We start from the raw sequence: 21040 nt of genomic DNA, 5'->3' as shown, positions 1-21040 counted from the left end.
AGAGAGGGTTAGGGTTGGTCTACATACTAGAGAGGGTTAGGGTTGGTCTACAGACTAGAGAGGGTTAGGGTAGGTCTACATACTAGAGAGGGTTAGGGTTGGTCTACAGACTAGAGAGGGTTAGGGTTGGTCTACAGACTATTGAGAGGGTTAGGGTTGGTCTTCAGATTATAGAGAGGGTTAGGGTTGGTCTTCAGATTATAGAGAGGGTTAGGGTTGGTCTACAGACTAGAGAGGGTTAGGGTTGGTCTACAGACTAGAGAGGGTTAGGGTTGGTCTACAGACTAGAGAGGGTTAGGGTTGGTCTACAGACTATTGAGAGGGTTAGGGTTGGTCTTCAGATTATAGAGAGGGTTAGGGTTGGTCTACAGACTAGAGAGGGTTAGGGTTGGTCTACAGACTAGAGAGGGTTAGGGTTGGTCTAGAGACTAGAGAGGGTTAGGGTTGGTCTCCAGATTATAGAGAGGGTTAGGGTAGGTCTACAGACTAGAGAGGGTTAGGGTTGGTCTACAGACTAGAGAGGGTTAGGGTTGGTCTACTGACTAGTGACAGGGTTAGGGTTGGTCTACTGACTAGTGACAGGGTTAGGGTTGGTCTACTGACTAGTGACAGGGTTAGGGTTGGTCTATAAACTTTAGAGAGGTTTAGGATTAGTCTACAGATTAGAGAGGGTTGTAGAGAGATAGAGAGATAAGGAGTGACATTGTCAGAGGGGTTGGGGGAGAGGGAAAGTCAATGTATATGTTAGACCTTTGCTATGTGTTGATTAATGTGGTGCCTTTTACATTTCAGTCATTTAGCAGACGCTCTCATGACGAACAGTAGTGAGGGCATACATTTTTGTACTATTTCGTACCTTTGCCATGTGTTGGTTAAAATGGGACCCTTTGCCATGTGTTGGTTAAAATGGGACCCTTTGCCATGTGATGGTTAAAATGGGACCCTTTGCCATGTGTTGGTTAAAATGGGACCCTTTGCCATGTGTTGGTTAAAATGGGACCCTTTGCCATGTGATGGTTAAAATGGGACCCCTTGCCATGTGTTGGTTAAAATGGGACCCTTTGCCATGTGTTGGTTAAAATGGGACCCTTTGCCATGTGTTGGTTAAAATGGAACCCTTTGCCATGTGTTGGTTAAAATGGGACCCTTTGCCATGTGTTGGTTAAAATGGGACCCCTTGCCATGTGTTGGTTAAAATGGGACCCCTTGCCATGTGTTGGTTAAAATGGGACCCTTTGCCATGTGTTGGTTAAAATGGGAGCCCTTGCTATGTGTTGGTTAAAATGGGACCCTTTGCCATGTGTTGGTTAAAATGGGACCCTTTGCCATGTGATGGTTAAAATGGGACCCTTTGCTATGTGTTGATTAAAGTGGGACCTTTGCAGTAATTTAGTTAAAGTATAGACCTTTGCTATGTGTTGGTTAAAGTATAGACCTTTGCTATGTGTTGGTTGCTGTTTTGCTCTGCGTGGAGTCTGGCCATCTGTGGATAGAAAAGGCTTTACTCAGCTGTTTAGAGATTCAAGAAAACACTGTCTGTGTTGCTGATAACAGCCAGGGGGGAGATGACGCTGTTACACTCAACACTGATGCACAAGGAATCTGATACGGCAGTAGAGTTTGATACAGCTGTAGAGTTTAACACAGCTGTAGAGTTTAACACAGCTGTAGAGTTTGATACAGGTGGAGAGTTTAATACAGGTGTAGAGTTTGATACAGCTGTAGAGTTTAACACAGCTGTAGAGTTTAACACAGCTGTAGAGTTTGATACAGCTGTAGAGTGTGATACAGGTGGAGAGTTTAATACAGGTGTAGAGTTTGATACAGCTGTAGAGTTTAACACAGCTGTAGAGTTTAATACAGGTGTAGCGTTTAATACAGGTGTAGAGTTTAATACAGGTGGAGAGTTTGATACAGGTGGAGAGTTTGATACAGGTGGAGAGTTTGATACAGGTGGAGAGTTTGATACAGGTGGAGAGTTTAATACAGGTGGAGAGTTTGATACAGGTGTAGAGTTTAATACAGGTGGAGAGTTTAATACAGGTGTAGAGTTTAATACAAGTGGAGAGTTTAATACAGGTGGAGAGTTTGATACAGGTGGAGAGTTTGATACAGGTGGAGAGTTTGATACAGGTGTAGAGTTTGATACAGGTGTAGAGTTTAATACAGGTGGAGAGTTTAATACAGGTGTAGAGTTTAATACAAGTGGAGAGTTTAATACAGGTGGAGAGTTTAATACAGGTGGAGAGTTTAATACAGCTGTAGAGTTTGATACAGGTGTAGAGTTTGATACAGGTGTAGAGTTTGATACAGGTGTAGAGTTTAATACAGGTGTAGCGTTTAATACAGCTGTAGAGTTTAATACAGCTGTAGAGTTTGATACAGCTGTAGAGTTTAATACAGGTGTCATTTTTGAAATGGTTGTAGTTTGATACAGCTGTAGAGTTTGGATTTGTTTGAGAAGCCATATCGTAATGTCCTCCATCACTGTAATTGTTAATTAAGTGTACTATGAACTATATCGAGCCCTGAAAGCTGATTTGCTGAAAGCTGTGGTATATCAGACCGTGTACCACGGGTATGACAAAACATGTATTTTTAGGTGTATAATTTTGTTGTTAAACCAGTTCTTAATAACAATAAGGCACCTCGTGGGGTTGTGGTATATGGCCGATATACCACTTCTAAGGGCTGTACGCTGACACTGCATGTTGCATCGGGCCTAAGAACATCCCTTAGCCATGGTATATTAGCCATATACCACACCTCCTCGGGATTTATTGATTAAATATACTCACAAAACAATACAATACTGGCTATGAACACTACAGTATTTGGTTTGACACAGTCATAGTGGGGGCAAGCTGTTCATGCCAAGCTATGTATGTGGGGTTAAAGGCCACATCTGACATCTGTCCTTAGCACTGAGGAAAAAAACAAACAAATTCTCTGAAACATTTTGTTGTTGCATAGAGATGCCTGTCTTGGAAAGATTCTCAGCATCTCTTAACCTCTGCCTGAATAAAACACCTCCCCATCTGTCCTGGGGGTTAGGGCCCATCTCCCCTGCCTAAAAACCAACACAGGCCAGGCCTGCTATGGTTATGGTTGGGGTTATGGTTAGGGTTGGGGTTGGGGTTATGGTTAGGGTTGGGGTTAGGGTTGGGGTCGGGGTTATGGTTAGGGTTGGGGTTATGGTTAGGGTTGGGGTTATGGTTAGGGTTGGGGTTATGGTTAGGGTTGGGGTTAGGGTTATGGTTGGGGTTATGGTTAGGGTTGGGGTTAGGGTTAGGGTTGGGGTTGGGGTTATGGTTGGGGTTATGGTTAGGGTTAGGGTTATGGTTAGGGTCGGGGTTATGGTTAGGGTTGGGGTTATGGTTAGGGTTAGGGTTGGGGTTGGGGTTATGGTTAGGGTCGGGGTTATGGTTAGGGTTGGGGTTAGGGTTAGGGTTGGGGTTAGGGTTGGGGTTAGGGTTGGGGTTATGGTTAGGGTTGGGGTTATGGTTAGGGTTGGGGTTATGGTTAGGGTTGGGGTTAGGGTTAGGGTAAGGGTTGGGGTTATAGTTAGGGTTGGGGTTAGGGTTGGGGTTATGGTTAGGGTTAGGGTTGGGGTTGGGGTTGGGGTTAGGGTTGGAGTTGGGGTTATGGTTGGGGTTGGGGTTGGGGTTAGGGTTGGGGTTGGGGTTGGGGCTATGGTTAGGGTTGGGGTTATGGTTATGGGTAAGCCGAGACCAGGGTCTGATCCCATCTGCTTTGTGAACCACAGACATGCAATATCCTGTGTCTTCAATCTTGATTCACAGTAGGCTATTTAGTTGTACCCAAATATAACCTAGTAAAACACGACACATTGATGCAGATATGATTTGCCTTTAATTAATAAAACTTAAGCAGTTAATCGTGTTGTGAGTTAGATCTCATTTGATAGTCATTCCTTTAATCTATTGTAGGCCAGTGATGTCATTGTTAATCTGCCTAAAATATATTATTTTGATTTAACCTTTATTTACCTAGACAAGTCAGTTAAGAATAAATTCTTATTTACGATGACGACCTAGGAACAGTGGGTTAACTGCCTTGTTCAGGGGCAGAATGACAGATTTTTACCTTGTGAGCTCAGGGATTCGATCTAGCAAATTTTCGGTTACTGGCCCAATGCTCTAACCACTAGGCTACCTGCCGCCCCATTATATAAACCAATATAAACACCAACATTTCATTAATTAGAGCTGTCCTTGTATTTACATGCCAATCATGTAGTTTAATATTAACATGCCAATTATGTTCATTTATATTTAAATGCCAATCATGTTGATAATGCTAACATGTCAATAATGTTGATTCATATCTACATGCCAATCATTTTGATTAACATTTGTCTTTTTTTATTTTTTATTTATTTCACCTTTATTTAACCAGGTAGGCTAGTTGAGAACAAGAACATGATATCGTTTAGTACCTTGAGCGTGGCTGAGGTGCACCCGTGACCAGCTCGGAAACCGGGTTGCCCAGCGGAGAAGGTATGGTGGGATTTGAAATGGTCAGTGATCTGTTTGTTGACTTGGCTTTCGAAGACCTTAGAAAGGCAGGGCAGGATGGATATAGGTCTGTAACAGTTTGGGTCTAGAGTGTCTCCCCCTTTGAAGAGGGGGATGACCGCGGCCGCTTTCCAATCTTTAGGAATATCGGACGATACGAAAGAGAGGTTGAACAGACTAGTAGTAGGGGTTAGCAACATTGGCGGCGGATAATTTTAGAGAGGGTCCAGATTGTCTAGCCCAGCTTATTTATAGGGGTCCAGGTTTTGCAGCTCTTTCAGAACATCTGCTATCTGGATTTGGGTGAAGGAGAAGCTGGGGAGGCTTGGGCAAGTAGCTGTGGGGGGTGTGGAGCTGTTGGCCGGGGTTGGGGTAGCCAGGAGGAAAGCATGGCCAGCCATAGAGAAATGCTTATTGAAATTCTCGATTATTGTGGATTTATCGGTGGTGACAGTGTTACCTAGCCTCAGTGCAGTGGGCAGCTGGGAGGAGGTGCTCTCATTTTCCATGGACTTTACAGTGTCCCAGAAATGTTTGTGGTTAGAGCTACAGGATGCAAATTTCTGTTTGAAAAAGCTAGCATTTGCTTTCCTAACTGACTGTGTGTATTGGTTCCTGACTTCCCGGAAAAGTGACATATCGCGGGGACTATTTGATGCTAGTGCAGTATGCCACAGGATGTTTTTGTGCTGGTCGAGGGCAGTCAGGTCTGGAGTGAACCAAGGGCTATATCTGTTCTTAGTTCTACATTTTTTGAAAGGGGCATGCTTATTTAAGATGGTGAGGAAATGTCTTTTAAAGAACAACCAGGCATCCTCGACTGATGAGATGAGGTCAATATCCTTCCAGGATACCCGGGCCAGGTCGATTCGAAATGTTTCAGGGAGCGTTTGACAGTGATGAGGGGTGGTTGTTTGACCGCGGACCCATAACGGATGCAGTCGTACCGGTCCCCCCTTCAGCAGTGAGGTAATGGGCTACCTGACCAAAACCCCGGATAAACCTCCGGTAGTAGTTGGTAAACCCTAAGAACCGCAGCACCATCTTTACTGTGGTTGGAGTCAGCCAATTACGCACGGCTGAAATGCGGTCACTCTCCATCTCCACCCCTGACTCTGACAGACGATACTCTAGGAAGGAGACGGACTGCTGGAAGAACAGGCATTTCTCAGCCTTCACATACAGGTCATGCTCCAGCAGTCGACCAAGCATCTTGCGCACCAGGGACACATGCTCGGCGCGTGTAGCGGAGTATATTAGAATGTCATCTATATACACCACTACTCCCTGTCCATACAGGTCCCTGAAAATCTCGTCAACAAAGGATTGGAAAACGGATGGAGCATTCATCAACCTGTACGGCATGACAAGGTACTCATAGTGCCCAGATGTGGTACTAAATGCCATCTTCCATTCATCCCCCTTCCGGATACGCACCAGGTTGATAGCACTCCTGAGATCCAATTTGGTGAAGAAGCGCGCCCCATGCAATGACTCAGTCACACTGGCTATAAGAGGCAGAGGGTAACTATACTTCACAATGATCTGATTTAAACCTCTATAGTCAATGCACAGGCGCAAACTTCCATCCTTCTTCTTCACAAAAAAGAAACTCGAAGAGGCAGGTGAAATGGAAGGCCGAATGTATCCCTGTCCCAGAGATTCGGTGACATATGTCTCGATAGCCTCCGTCTCCTGCTGTGACAGAGGATACACGTGACTCCTGGGAAGTGCAGCGTCTGCCAAGAGATTTATCGCACAGTCCCCCAGTCGATGGGGTGGTAATTGAGTCGCCTTCTTTTTACAGAAGGCGAGAGCCAAATCGGCATATTCAGAGGTGATGTGCATGGTGGAGACCTGGTTTGGACTCTCCACCGTTGTTGTACCTATGGAAACACCTATACACCTCCCTGAACACTGATGTGACCATCCCTTAAGAGCCTTCTGTTGACACGAAATAGTGGAGTCATGATAAGCCAACCAGGGAAACCCCAATACCACTGGAAACGCAGGAGAATCAATCAGGAAAATACTAATTCTCTCCTCATGACCCCCCTGCGTTCTCATGCATAGTGGAACCGTGACCTCCCTAATCAAACCCGATCCTAAAGGATGACTATCTAAAGAATGTACAGGGAAGGGCACATCAACAGGAACAATAGGGATCCCTAAACTCTGAGCAAACACACAATCAATAAAGTTCCCAGCTGCACCTGAATCTACTAGTGCCTTATGCTGAGAATTCGGGGAAAACTCAGGGAACTCTATAGATATATACATGTGCGCAACATGAAGCTCTGGGTGAGTTGGGTGCCTACTCACCTGGGATGATCCACCAGTACCCTGCCTGCTGCCTCGATTTCCTGGGGTACCTCTCCAGCACCGACCAGCAGTGTGTCCTCTGCGGCCACAGGTAGTGCAGGAAATAGCTCCCCCTCCGGTCCCCCTTAGAGCAGCACCCCCGAGCTCCATAGGTGTAGAATCGGAGGTACTGGGGGACGGAATGGACGGACCCCGATTTGGACGTCCGCGGGTAGCCAACAGGTTATCCAGCCGGATGGATAAATCCACCAGCTGGTCGAGGGTAAGAGTGGTGTCCCTGCAGGCCAGCTCCCGACGGACGTCCTCTCGTAGACTACACCGGTAATGGTCGATCAGGGCCCTCTCATTCCATCCCGCGCTGGCAGCCAGGGTCCTAAAGTCCAGTGCGAACTCTTGTGCACTCCTCATCCCCTGTCTGAGATGGAATAAACGTTCACCCGCGGCTCTCCCCTCAGGTGGATGATTGAAGACTGCCCGGAATCGACGGGTGAAATCCTCATAGCTGACCAATGTAGCGTCTATACTCCCCCATTCCGCGTTGGCCCACTCAAGGGCTTTCCCAGACAGACAGGAGTTGAGGGGCAGACACGCTCTCGTATCCCGAGGGCACTGGGTGAACGGTCGCCAGGTATAGTTCCATCTGGAGCAGGAAACCCTTGCACCCGGCAGCCGTTCCATCATAGACCCCCGGAAGCGAGAGCCTAATCCTACTGGGTCCACTTGATGGAGGGGTGGGCAGCGGTAGGGTTAGTGGTGTTGGATGAGGTGATGTGGATGAAGTTGTGGGAAAAAACCCTTTTTCCCAACGCTCCATGGTGAGCAGCACGTGATCCATGGCTGTGCCAAGATGGTGTAGCATTGTGCTGCTGGACTTGTTCCTCGACTGGTACCGGAGGAACTGATGCGCCTGCTGCCTCCATAATATGGTGCGTTATTCTGTCAGTGTCAGTATAGTGGAGGTGAGGTGAGGATAGAGTCAAGCGCAGGACACCGAACTGAGTAAAATAACATAATTTACTCTAGAAAACTCATAAGTCAAAATCCACGCAGGGATAAACAATCTTGACAATACACAACTAACACGACAAACAAGAAAACAATAACGCACAAAACATCATGAGAACCAGAGGGTTAAATAGGGAAAATAATCATAACGAGATGGGAACCAGGTGTGAACAATCAAGACATAACAAATGGAAAAAGAAACATGGATCGGTGGCAGCTAGAAAGCCGGTGACGATGACCGCCGAACGCCGCCCGAACCAACTTCGGCGGAAGTCATGACAACAGTTGATTAAAACTAACATGCCAATCATGTTGATTTAATATTTACATGCCAATCATGTTGATTTAATATTTACATGCCAATCCAGTTGATTTAATATTTACATGCCAATCCAGTTGATTGATACATTGTGATTAACAGGCCTATTAACTTATGATAATCAATTGGCTAGTTTGCATATTTGTCATCTACAAAGGTTTCTGTTTGTGACATGCTCACAGTGATGAAGGGATGTAGGCGGCTTTAGCCTCAGTAGCGCTAGCCCCAACCCTAATCCTACAGTAGCGCTAGCCCCAACCCTAATCCTACAGTAGCGCTAGCCCCAACCCTAATCCTACAGTAGCGCTAGCCCCAACCCTAATCCTACAGTAGCGCTAGCCCCAGCCCTAATCCTACAGTAGCGCTAGCCCCAACCCTAATCCTACAGTAGCGCTAGCCCCAGCCCTAATCCTACAGTAGCGCTAGCCCCAACCCTAATCCTACAGTAGCGCTAGCCCCAACCCTAATCCTACAGTAGCGCTAGCCCCAGCCCTAATCCTACAGTAGCGCTAGCCCCAACCCTAATCCTACAGTAGCGCTAGCCCCAACCCTAATCCTACAGTAGCGCTAGCCCCAACCCTAATCCTACAGTAGCGCGAGCCCCAGCCCTAATCCTACAGTAGCGCGAGCCCCAACCCTAATCCTACAGTAGCGCTAGCCCCAGCCCTAATCCTACAGTAGCGCTAGCCCCAACCCTAATCCTACAGTAGCGCTAGCCCCAACCCTAATCCTACAGTAGCGCTAGCCCCAGCCCTAATCCTACAGTAGCTCCAGCCCCAACCCTAATCCTACAGTAGCTCCAGCCCCAACCCTAATCCTACAGTAGCGCTAGCCCCAACCCTAATCCCACAGTAGCGCTAGCCCCAACCCTAATCCTACACATACTGCGCATTTGGAAAGTATTCAGACCCCTTGACTTTTTCCACATTTTGTTACGTTACAGCTTTATTCTAAAATTGATTACATTGTTTTTTAAACTCATCAATCTACACACAATAACCTATAATGACAAAACAAAAACAGTAATTATACATTTTAGCTAATTCATCAAAAAGAATATCACATTTACATAAGCATTCAGACCGTTTACTCAGTTTGTTGTTGAAGCACCTTTGACAGTGAATACAGGCTCGAACATTCTTGGGTATAAAGCTACAAGCTTGGCACACCTGTATTTGGGGAGTTTCTCCCATTCTTCTCTTCAGATCTTCTTAAGGCCTGGCACCATAGGCTAATAGAGATGTTTTTCTTTACTCTCATCAGACTGACACTTTACCAGTTTAAAGTGTACATATATGCAAGATACTTTTGTATTACAAGTTTTATCAATTTGTTTGAAAATGCATTTAAACAATTTAAATATGCAAATGAGGCGAAACCTCCTGAAATATGGACATGTTACGAGAATCTGTTTTTCAATAGATTGCTTCAAGGCAGAATGTTTTAGTTTTTTGTTGTATTATGATCAGACACTCAATGGTCAGAGTTTTACAGAACAGTTTATTAAATTATTGTCATTTCATGGAATTATTTTAAAAAACACTTCACAAGTATGACAGGTGCATATTTTGCATATATTTAAAGAAAATGACACTAAAAATCTAAACGACACAAGCTATAAAAAAAACCTCTGTAAAAGTCTGACTATAAGACCTAAGAACCTGTGTGTGGAATAATGTGAATATATGTCCTTAGAAGACGGGGAAAAATGAATTAGCACACATGACGTTTTGAGAAAATGGCCAATAAAGATAGGCTAATGCATTTAAAATGTACTTTCCATAAGTATGACCGTTTATGTCACAGGAATTTAACTATTATTCATATTTCACATGATGACATGCTGTGTAGTCCCACTACGATGACATGCTGTGTAGTCCCACTACGATGACATGCTGTGTGGTCCTCCCACTACGATGACATGCTGTGTAGTCCCACTACGATGACATGCTGTGTAGTCCTCCCACTACGATGACATGCTGTGTAGTCCTCCCACTACGATGACATGCTGTGTGGTCCTCCCACTACGATGACATGCTGTGTGGTCCTCCCACTACGATGACATGCTGTGTAGTCCTCCCACTACGATGACATGCTGTGTGGTCCTCCCACTACGATGACATGCTGTGTAGTCCTCCCACTACGATGACATGCTGTGTGGTCCTCCCACTACGATGACATGCTGTGTGGTCCTCCCACTACGATGACATGCTGTGTAGTCCTCCCACTACGATGACATGCTGTGTAGTCCTCCCACTACGATGACATGCTGTGTGGTCCTCCCACTACGATGACATGCTGTGTGGTCCTCCCACTACGATGACATGCTGTGTAGTCCTCCCACTACGATGACATGCTGTGTGGTCCTCCCACTACGATGACATGCTGTGTAGTCCTCCCACTACGATGACATGCTGTGTGGTCCTCCCACTACGATGACATGCTGTGTGGTCCTCCCACTACGATGACATGCTGTGTAGTCCTCCCACTACGATGACATGCTGTGTAGTCCTCCCACTACGATGACATGCTGTGTAGTCCTCCCACTACGATGACATGCTGTGTTCTCCTCCCACTACGATGACATGCTGTGTGGTCCTCCCACTACGATGACATGCTGTGTAGTCCTCCCACTACGATGACATGCTGTGTAGTCCTCCCACTACGATGACATGCTGTGTAGTCCTCCCACTACGATGACATGCTGTGTAGTCCTCCCACTACGATGACATGCTGTGTAGTCCTCCCACTACGATGACATGCTGTGTAGTCCTCCCACTACGATGACATGCTGTGTAGTCCTCCCACTACGATGACATGCTGTGTAGTCCTCCCACTACGATGACATGCTGTGTGGTCCTCCCACTACGATGACATGCTGTGTAGTCCTCCCACTACGATGACATGCTGTGTAGTCCCACTACGATGACATGCTGTGTGGTCCTCCCACTACGATGACATGCTGTGTGGTCCTCCCACTACGATGACATGCTGTGTAGTCCTCCCACTACGATGACATGCTGTGTGGTCCTCCCACTACGATGACATGCTGTGTAGTCCCACTACGATGACATGCTGTGTAGTCCTCCCACTTGATGACATGCTGTGTAGTCCTCCCACTACGATGACATGCTGTGTAGTCCTCCCACTACGATGACATGCTGTGTGGTCCTCCCACTACGATGACATGCTGTGTAGTCCTCCCACTACGATGACATGCTGTGTAGTCCTCCCACTACGATGACATGCTGTGTGGTCCTCCCACTATGATGACATGCTGTGTAGTCCTCCCACTACGATGACATGCTGTGTAGTCCTCCCACTACGATGACATGCTGTGTAGTCCTCCCACTACGATGACATGCTGTGTAGTCCTCCCACTACGATGACATGCTGTGTAGTCCTCCCACTACGATGACATGCTGTGTGGTCCTCCCACTATGATGACATGCTGTGTAGTCCTCCCACTACGATGACATGCTGTGTAGTCCTCCCACTACGATGACATGCTGTGTAGTCCTCCCACTACGATGACATGCTGTGTAGTCCTCCCACTACGATGACATGCTGTGTGGTCCTCCCACTACGATGACATGCTGTGTAGTCCTCCCACTACGATGACATGGTCCTCCCATTACGATGACATGCTGTGTAGTCCTCCCACTACGATGACATGGTCCTCCCATTACAATGACATGCTGTGTAGTCCTCCCACTACGATGACATGGTCCTCCCACTACGATGACATGCTGTGTAGTCCTCCCACTACGATGACATGGTCCTCCCATTACGATGACATGCTGTGTAGTCCTCCCACTACGATGACATGGTCCTCCCATTACGATGACATGCTGTGTAGTCCTCCCACTACGATGACATGGTCCTCCCATTACAATGACATGCTGTGTAGTCCTCCCACTACAATGACATGCTGTGTGGTCCTCCCACTACGATGACATGGTCCTCCCATTACGACTCGGGAAAGCATGTTGTTTTTTTAGGCTACTGACAAAATAAGTTATGATGAACTTCACAGGGTGATGAAAGTGCATTGTGATGAGCTTGATGCTCCTTTCAAATAAATATCGAGGGTCTTATTCTGGTGACTTGATTATTGATGCTTGACTGCCGTTTGACAAATACAAATATCCACAGAAATCTTGTCATGTAGACTGGCCTACCCACTCTGTATCTACGAGCTGTTGGCTGGTGCGCATGTGGCAAGACCAGAGTAGGCATATTTGTTATTTTCTGTCAAAGCTATCGGTAGAGTTGAAAATGCAACGAGTACACTTTGGATTTTGGATTTTTATTCACTACATGAAAACGTACATTTTGTGTACAGCATGCACTGACTGCAAGTCCGTTTGGTGGAAAAGTTGCATATTTTCTTTATGCAAATGCTAGAATATTCACATGAAAATCTGTTGCCAATTGGATGGAAACCTAGACTAATCTTTGCTGTTATTCTTAATGGTTCTTTCAAAGTCAATGTTATAATGTTGTACTGTACAATTAGTATACAGTGAATATGGTAGGAAAGTGCCAGATGGTATACAGTGAATATGGTAAGAAGTACAGGCCATTAGAGAGTAGCTTTGTGAAGACAGCAGGAAGAGAGAGGAGGGAGGTATTTGTGTGGGTGCATGTAATACGTGAAGTGGGAGTAGGACTAAATCAGGAGAGTGGCAGCTCAGCTCAGCTCTCTGGCCAGCAGGCATTCTTCCCCCTTCTCCTTTCCCATGAGCCTCTACTGCAGGACAAAGTCCTCTTTGTGTGTCTGTGGCTCTTGGCTACACTGCACAGAGCTTTGAAATGCATTTGAACGATGGGATTTTCATTTCTATCTCTCCTTTTTGTGTTTCCTCTCCCCTTTTCCTCTCTCGCTCTGAGCTCACCCTTCCCTCCCTCCTGCTCACTTAGCAACTGGGGGACAGAGAGGCTAACATGGTACCACAGTCCTCAACATTGCCTGGTCCTGCTTGGTACCAGATAGAAGGAACTATGTGTGTTGTCAACAGTCCTATATACTGTAGTAGTAACACTGACTGGTCCTCTATAGTAGTAACACTGGTCCTCTATAGTAGTAACACTGACTGGTCCTCTATAGTAGTAACACTGGTCCTCTATAGTAGTAACACTGGTCCTCTATAGTAGTAACACTGACTGGTCCTCTATAGTAGTAACACTGACTGGTCCTCTATAGTAGTAACACTGGTCCTCTATAGTAGTAACACTGACTGGTCCTCTATAGTAGTAACACTGACTGGTCCTCTATAGTAGTAACACTGGTCCTCTATAGTAGTAACACTGACTGGTCCTCTATAGTAGTAACACTGGTCCTCTATAGTAGTAACACTGACTGGTCCTCTATAGTAGTAACACTGACTGGTCCTCTATAGTAGTAACACTGACTGGTCCTCTATAGTAGTAACACTGACTGGTCCTCTATAGTAGTAACACTGACTGGTCCTCTATAGTAGTAACACTGGTCCTCTATAGTAGTAACACTGGTCCTCTATAGTAGTAACACTGACTGGTCCTCTATAGTAGTAACACTGACTGGTCCTCTATAGTAGTAACACTGGTCCTCTATAGTAGTAACACTGACTGGTCCTCTATAGTAGTACCACTGACTGGTCCTCTATAGTAGTAACACTGGTCCTCTATAGTAGTAACACTGACTGGTCCTCTATAGTAGTACCACTGACTGGTCCTCTATAGTAGTAACACTGGTCCTCTATAGTAGTAACACTGGTCCTCTATAGTAGTAACACTGGTCCTCTATAGTAGTAACACTGACTGGTCCTCTATAGTAGTAACACTGGTCCTCTATAGTAGTAACACTGACTGGTCCTCTATAGTAGTAACACTGACTGGTCCTCTATAGTAGTACCACTGACTGGTCCTCTATAGTAGTAACACTGGTCCTCTATAGTAGTAACACTGGTCCTCTATAGTAGTACCACTGACTGGTCCTCTATAGTAGTAACACTGGTCCTCTATAGTAGTAACACTGACTGGTCTTCAAATCATACAAACTTTGTAACAGCAGTCAAACAAGTCCAATGACCAAAGTTGCTAAGCTTGCTAGACACCTCCAACGAATGACAGAATATCTCCTATTTGGCTAAATGGACTTGATGATTATACAGATCGCAGATCAGCTCATGAATAACAGGGAGTTGAAGAGTGGAAATAGTTTAAATATCAAAGGGGACCAACATAACGGGGACCAACTCTGTTTTAAAAATATCAATATCTACTCATACATTCTCTACCAAAGCTGTTATATGGGCAGCAATGCGAGACAGCGTAGAGAAGCGGAGTAAACGTTATAGGGGTATTTTGACATGCATAGGCCAGACGTTCTTTGATAATAGTGTATAAGAGGTCATACAAGAAGTTTTGTTGTGATTCCTATGTTGTTAATGTAAATAATATTTGTTGGTCTGTGGTGAGTAATGAGGAGCAAACAAACGCTGCACTGGACACATTCATGGAATTGCTCATTCCAGTTACTAATGAACATGCACCGATTTAGAAAATGACTGTAAAATCTTTAAAATGCCCAGTTGATTGATGAGGAATTGAAACATGCTATGGTTGAGAGGGATGAAGCGAAAGGAACGGCAAATAAGTCTGGCTGCACAACCATTTGGCAAGCGTTTTGCAAATTGAGAAATAATGTGAACTGACTAAAAAGAATTAGAAACTACACCATGAAACAAAAATAAATTACATAAAGACTGATAGTAAAAAGTTTTGGAGCACGTTCAATGAAATTTGGGGAAAAAGGACAAACTCAGCTCCATCATTCATTGAATCAGAGGCTCATTCATCACAAACTGACTGATATTACCAACTACTTTAATGATTTTTTTCTTTCAAATAAAATCAAATGTTATTTGTCACATGCGCCGAATACAACAGGTGTAGACCTTACAGTTAAATGCTGAATACAACAGGTGTAGTAGACCTCACAGTGAAATGCTGAATACAACAGGTGTAGTAGACCTCACAGTTAAATGCTGAATACAACAGGTGTAGTAGACCTTACAGTTAAATGCTGAATACAACAGGTGTAGTAGACCTTACAGTTAAATGCTGAATACAACAGGTGTAGTAGACCTTACAGTGAAATGCTGAATACAACAGGTGTAGTAGACCTTACAGTGAAATGCTGAATACAACAGGTGTAGTAGACCTTACAGTGAAATGCTGAATACAACAGGTGTAGTAGACCTTACAGTTAAATGCTGAATACAACAGGTGTAGTAGACCTTACAGTGAAATGCTGAATACAACAGGTGTAGTAGACCTTACAGTTAAATGCTGAATACAACAGGTGTAGTAGACCTCACAGTGAAATGCTGAATACAACAGGTGTAGTAGACCTCACAGTGAAATGCTGAATACAACAGGTGTAGTAGACCTCACAGTGAAATGCTGAATACAACAGGTGTAGTAGACCTCACAGTTAAATGCTGAATACAACAGGTGTAGTAGACCTCACAGTGAAATGCTGAATACAACAGGTGTAGTAGACCTCACAGTGAAATGCTGAATACAACAGGTGTAGTAGACCTCACAGTGAAATGCTGAATACAACAGGTGTAGTAGACCTCACAGTGAAATGCTGAATACAACAGGTGTAGACCTTACAGTTAAATGCTGAATACAACAGGTGTAGTAGACCTCACAGTGAAATGCTGAATACAACAGGTGTAGTAGACCTCACAGTGAAATGCTGAATAGAACAGGTGTAGTAGACCTCACAGTGAAATGCTGAATACAACAAGCTTAGACCTCACAGTGAAATGCTGAATACAACAGGTGTAGACCTTACAGTGAAATGCTGAATACAACAGGTGTAGACCTTACAGTTAAATGCTGAATACTACAGGTGTAGACCTTACAGTGAAATGCTGAATACAACAGGTGTAGTAGACCTTACAGTGAAATGCTGAATACAACAGGTGTAGTAGACCTCACAGTGAAATGCTGAATACAACAGGTGTAGTAGACCTCACAGTGAAATGCTGAATACAACAGGTGTAGTAGACCTTACAGTGAAATGCTGAATACAACAGGTGTAGTAGACCTCACAGTGAAATGCTGAATACAACAGGTGTAGTAGACCTCACAGTGAAATGCTGAATACAACAGGTGTAGTAGACCTCACAGTTAAATGCTGAATACAACAGGTGTAGTAGACCTTACAGTGAAATGCTGAATACAACAGGTGTAGTAGACCTTACAGTGAAATGCTGAATACAACAGGTGTAGTAGACCTCACAGTGAAATGCTGAATACAACAGGTGTAGTAGACCTCACAGTGAAATGCTGAATACAACAGGTGTAGTAGACCTCACAGTTAAATGCTGAATACAACAGGTGTAGTAGACCTTACAGTTAAATGCTTACTTACAAGCCCCTAACCAACAATCAAATCAAATCAAATGTATTTATAAAGCCCTTCGTACATCAGCTGATATCTCAAAGTGCTGTACAGAAACCCAGCCTAAAACCCCAAACAGCAAGCAATGCATGTGAAAGAAGCACGGTGGCTAGGAAAAACTCCCTAGGAAAAACTCCCTAGAAAGGCCAAAAACCTAGGAAGAAACCTAGAGAGGAACCAGGCTATGAGGGGTGGCCAGTCCTCTTCTGGCTGTGCAGGGTGGATATTATAACAGAACATGGTCAAGATGTTAAAATGTTAAAATGTTCATAAATGACCAGCATGGTCAAATAATAATAATCATAGTAGTTGTCGAGGGTGCAACAAGCACGTCCGGTGAACAGGTCAGGGTTCCATAGCCGCAGGCAGAACAGTTGAAACTGGAGCATGCAGTTTTAAGAAAAATAACAAATAATTAAAGAGCAGCAGTAAAATAATAATAGCGAGGCAATATACAGGGGGTACCGGTACAGAGTCGATGTGGAGGCTATATACAGGGGGTACCGGTACAGAGTCAATGTGGAGGCTATATACAGGGGGTACCGGTACAGAGTCGATGGGAGGCTATATACAGGGGGTACCGGTACAGAGTCAATGTGGGGCTATATACAGGGGGTACCGGTACAGAGTCAATGTCGAGGCTATATACAGGGGGTACCGGTACAGAGTCAATGTGGAGGCTATATACAGGGGGTACCGGTACAGAGTCGATGGGGAGGCTATATACAGGGGGTACCGGTACAGAGTCAATGTGGAGGCTATATACAGGGGGTACCGGTACAGAGTCGATGTGGAGGCTATATACAGGGGGTACCGGTACAGAGTTGATGTGGAGGCTATATACAGGGGGTACCAGTACAGAGTCGATGTGGAGGCTATATACAGGGGGTACCGGTACAGAGTCAATGTGGAGGCTATATACAGGGGGTACCGGTACAGAGTCAATGTGGAGGCTATATACAGGGGGTACCGGTACAGAGTCAATGTGGAGGCTATATACAGGGGGTACCGGTACAGAGTCAATGTGGAGGCTATATACAGGGGGTACCGGTACAGAGTCAATGTGGAGGCTATATACAGGGGGTACCGGTACAGAGTCAATGTGGAGGCTATATACAGGGGGTACCGGTACAGAGTCAATGTGGAGGCTATATACAGGGGGTACCGGTACAGAGTCAATGTGGAGGCTATATACAGGGGCTACCGGTACAGAGTCAATGTGGAGGCTATATACAGGGGCTACCGGTACAGAGTCAATGTGGAGGCTATATACAGGGGGTACCGGTACAGAGTCAATGTGGAGGCTATATACAGGGGGTACCGGTACAGAGTCGATGTGGAGGCTATATACAGGGGGTACCGGTACAGAGTCGATGGGGAGGCTATATACAGGGGGTACCGGTACAGAGTCAATGTTGAGGCTATATACAGGGGGTACCGGTACAGAGTCAATGTGGAGGCTATATACAGGGGGTACCGGTACAGAGTCAATGTGGAGGCTATATACAGGAGGTACCGGTACAGAGTCAATGTGGAGGCTATATACAGGGGGTAGCGGTACAGAGTCAATGTGGAGGCTATATACAGGGGGTACCGGTACAGAGTCGATGTGGAGGCTATATACAGGGGGTACCGGTACAGAGTCAATGTGGAGGCTATATACAGGGGGTACTGGTACAGAGTCAATGTGCGGGGGCACCGGTTAGTCGAGGTAATTGAGGTAATATGTACATGTAGGTAGAGTTATTAATGTGACTATGCATAGATAATAAACAGAGTAGGAGCAGCGTAACATGGGGGGGGGGGGGGGACAATGCAAATAGGGTGGCTGGAGTCTTTGACAATTTTTAGGGCCTTCCTCTGACACCGCCTGGTATAGAGGTCTAGGATGGCAGGAAGCTTGGCCACAGTGATGTACTGGGCCATAAGCATTACCCTTTGTAGTGCCTTGCGGTCGGAGACTAAGCAGTTGCCATACCAGGCATGGATGCATCCAGTCAGGATGCTCTCGATGGTGCAGCTGTAGAACCTTTTGAGGATCTGAGGACCAAATCTTTTCAGTCTCCTGAGGGGAATAGGTTTTGTCATGCCCTCTTCACGACTGTCTTGGTGTGTTTGGACCATGTTAGTTTGTTGGTGATGTGGACACCAAGGAACTTGAAACTCTCAACCTGCTCCGCTACAGCCCCGTCGATGAGAATGGCAAGATAAGTAAACTATTTATACATTTTTTTATTTAACCTTTATCAGTTAAGAACAAATTCTTATTTACAATGGCGGCCTACCAAGAGGAAAAAGACCTGTGGGGACGGGGGCTGGGATTAAAAATAAAAATGTATATAACATATAAATATATGACAAAACACACATCACAACAAAAGAGACAACACAACACTACATAAAGAGAGACCTAAGAGAACAACATAGCAAGGCAGCAACACATGACAACACAGCACGGTAGCAGCATGACAACAACATGGCAGCAAAACAATATGGTAGCTGCACAAAATATGGTACAAACATTATTGGACACAGACAACAGCACAAAGGGCAAGAAGGTAGAGACAACAATACATCACGCAAAGCAGCCACAACTGTCAGTAAGAGTGTCCATGTTTGAGACTTTGAATGAAGAGATTGAGATAAAAATGTCCAGTTTGAGAGTTTGTTGCAGCTCGTTCCAGTCGCTATCTGCAGCAAACTGAAAAGAGGAGCGACCTAGGGATGTGTGTGCTTTGGGGACCTTTAACAGAATGTGACTTGTATGTGGAGGATGAGGGCTGCAGTAGATACAGTTAAAGTCAGAAGTTTACATACACATTAGCCAAATACATTTAAATTCAGTTTTTCACAATTCCTGACATGTAATCCTAATCACAGTGGTTGTAAAGGGTGCAACAGGCCAGCACCTCAGGACCAAATGTCAGTTGGCTTTTCATAGCCGATCATTCAGAGTTAGAGATAGCAGGTGCGGTAGAGAGAAAGTCCAAAACAGCAGGTCCGGGACAAGGTAGCACATCCAGTGAACAGGTCATGGCTCCATAGCCGCAGGCAGAACAGTTGACTAGGTGCATTGAAACCGCCTCGGCCCATAGAGACTGACCCTACACATTTCTGGCCGATAGCTCGTTCAGGGACCTCGTAGCAACCCCCGAAATAAGTGACTTTTCAGTACTAATTAAAGTTGTTGCTCGGGCTCCGAACTGGACCCGCAGCTCGAATGTAACTATGTTTTTGAAGTTTAAAAAAAAAATGGTTTTAACAGAAGGTGCTATGAATTGTGGGCCGTCTCTGAAATATGTGATCGTTCGCTTCTAAATGAGTTGGAAAAAGTGAGTTTAGTGTCAATATGTAGAAGTTTGGTGTCAGTATGATATCTTATTGACTGATGGCTGACTTGATGGCAGTATAATATATTGGCATTGTGCATTTTATATTGCAAATGGGCAGTGTACATTTCCAATGTATTTAATGAGGGATTTACCATCACCAAATGGACAGGCTGAAATCCACACCAAAGAGGGATTGGACAGTGTCCATTACACATATGCTATATTGTCAGTGTGGACATGCTCTTCTGCAAGTTGACAGTGTCCATTGCCAATGTATAACATCCGACTTAGTACTTTCAATACTTATATATGCCATTTGGACATTTCTTATGCCATTTGGACATGGTTCACTGACTTTTGGGTTCGGAAGCCAACTTCCTATGATCATATATGGTAAATGGACATAACATCCTGATTTAGTACTATCAATATCTATATATGCTATTTTGAATTTTCTTATGCCATTTGGACATGGTTCACTGACTTTTGGGCTCTGGCCGACTTCCTATGATCATAAATGGCAAATGGACAAAACATAGGCCTTATGGACAAACTCTATAAAATAAGACAAATGTATGTCCGTACGGTTACTACATATGTATAATTGACAAAACAAAAAAAATATGTAAATAGAGGTTTTGAAGATTTCACCCTTGACACCTGACTTTGTGACCATTTCCCATATGAAATCCTACGGTGGAGCGCACTTGCCCCCTTTGGGATTTTTGGCATTTACCATGTTCCGCTTGCAATATGTTTTTGATGAACTGCCGCCCATTTGAGTGGTATTTACGATTGTGTATATGGTTCCCCCAATGACAATTAGTAGCCATTCACTTTTGTCCATTTCATGGGGGTCTTCCCTTACATACATACAAGTAGTGATGAAGTCAATCTCTCCCCATCTTTTAGCCAGGAGAGATTGACATGTATATTATTAATGCTTCCACATTATTTAGTACAATATTTAGTCGAGGTTTAGGTTTTAGTGAATGATTATCCCAAATAGAATGCTTTAAGTTTTAGAAATATTTGGGACAAACGTATTCCTTGCCACCCACTC

General features: G+C 44.8%; 1 protein-coding gene across 5 annotated transcripts in view; it reads left to right on the top strand.

The window, feature by feature from the left end:
• slc4a4a (solute carrier family 4 member 4a) overlaps positions 1–21040 on the top strand; it is a 220119-nt gene that overhangs the window by 50558 nt on the left and 148521 nt on the right. The gene's annotated exons all lie outside the window — the stretch shown is intronic.

The sequence above is a fragment of the Salmo salar genome, chromosome 24 (genome assembly GCF_965601325.2).
Source record: "Salmo salar chromosome 24, fSalSal1, whole genome shotgun sequence".
Classification (NCBI taxonomy): Eukaryota; Metazoa; Chordata; class Actinopteri; order Salmoniformes; family Salmonidae; genus Salmo; species Salmo salar.
This window is presented reverse-complemented; position numbering and strand designations above follow the sequence as displayed.